The 1634-nt window shown below is 44.9% G+C and overlaps 1 pseudogene; it reads right to left on the reverse strand.

The window, feature by feature from the left end:
- Window positions 1-625: 625 nt before the first annotated feature.
- On the reverse strand, window positions 626-1239 carry LOC101647831 (annotated as a pseudogene).
- Window positions 1240-1634: the final 395 nt, after the last annotated feature.

Here is a 1634-nt window from a genome sequence, read left to right on the forward strand (position 1 = left end):
GTCCTGTTGTTTTCTCCTCTGGATTATTTATCCCACCTATCTTATCTAGATATACATGCAGAGACAATAATAAGCACAAAAACAAGACAAAGCAAAACAAAAAACAAAACAAAACAAATGACAAAAAAAGAAAAGCCTATAAATAGTTCAAGGTCTGTTTGTTGACCTTTAGGAATGTTTTCTGCTTGAGTCTGATGGGTGCCACGCCTTGGCCCCACAGTCCATTTTTGGTATTCCCCTGGGACTTTATGCTCTCTTCCCCTTGCTGTGCTGTTAAACACCCTTAGGGTTTCACCTCGGTGTGGCAGATATTCCTGCTCATCTTTTTCTTTCTTAATTCCATCTCTCTGTCAATTCTGGATCTATCTCTCTTGACTTTATATCCTCCCAATTTTGTGTGATGTTCATTGTTGATGGCAACTTTTTCCCTGTTCTTCCAGTTTTCAAAACTAAAATTGATCTGTAGATTTAATTATTTTTCTTTTTTGCAATTGTAGCCCCATTTGATCAAGGAAGAATTGTGTTTCAGAAATTCATTCAAACAGAGAGGGTAGATATAAGGCAGGCTATTCCTGTACTTAATCTGTTTTTCTTTTGCCAGTGAAGGACTAAGTCTTTTTCAGGCTCAGACCAGGAGTTCACGGGTCTTTAGCACCTCTGTGTACTTGCTGATCCTTGTCTCCAAGTTCTTCTCGGCCTGTTTCCGCAGCCTCATGAGCTGCTGCTTCTTCCTGTAATGGATTTTGGCCTCTCCTTCCTCTTCTCATCCAGGGTTGCTGTCACCGCCTGGTACTTCCAGTCCACCTCATGAGCTAGGCAGCCCATAAGCTAGACAAACTTGAGGGGGGCCTCAACCCCACCACCTTGAAGGCAGCAGGGACCACCATTTGCTTCTTCTTATCATAGGTGGGTGGGATCCCATCAAACACCTTGAGCCGGTCCAGAGCAGCCTGGCCCCACTTGGTCTTGTGGGGCAGCAGGTCTCTCATGGTTGACCAGAAGATGCGGCCAGGGGGCTTGAGTGGTGGGGGCCACGGGAGGGGTTGGTGTTCAAGTGCTTCCGGAGGAAGGCCAGGTACTTCAACTTGTTTCAGTAGAAGTTGCCAGAATGTCGATGTCCTCACAGCACACCACCACCATCACCTTGCGGTCCAGTAGCATTTGCTTGGCCACAGTGGCTGCCAGATGGCCCAGGAGAAGAGCACGGCCGCCGAGCACCAGGACTTGCCCACCTTCCATCTTCGGCAGGCGCCTGGGAAAGTTGTTTTTAGTCTTAAAGACTGCTTTCCTAATGAACCTAGACCACGGTGTAAGTTGAGAGGAAATGTGATTGATTTTTCTACTGCAATAATATCATTAGTTGCCTCCGAAGGGCTTTATTAGTTATCATGACATCAGTTGGGTCTAAACTCTGAGAGCATTAGGATGTCATGGTTTAATGTTCATAAAGGGATGTTGTCTTGCTTCTTGGCCTGTGTAAAATTTCCTACATTTCCTGGATTTTTTTGGCGGGGGGTCTTCCTTAAAGAGTTGTGTGTCTTATTCTGGCATTTAAAATCTGGAGGATTAGTTTAATAATTCTGAGGCTGGTTGAAAAGCTTTTTATAGCATGGGTTGAGAATAACCTTTATTCA

The sequence above is a fragment of the Echinops telfairi genome, unplaced genomic scaffold (genome assembly GCF_000313985.2).
Source record: "Echinops telfairi isolate 266 unplaced genomic scaffold, ASM31398v2 ScPeMD7_3533;HRSCAF=4204_0, whole genome shotgun sequence".
NCBI classification, from domain to species: domain Eukaryota; kingdom Metazoa; phylum Chordata; class Mammalia; order Afrosoricida; family Tenrecidae; genus Echinops; species Echinops telfairi.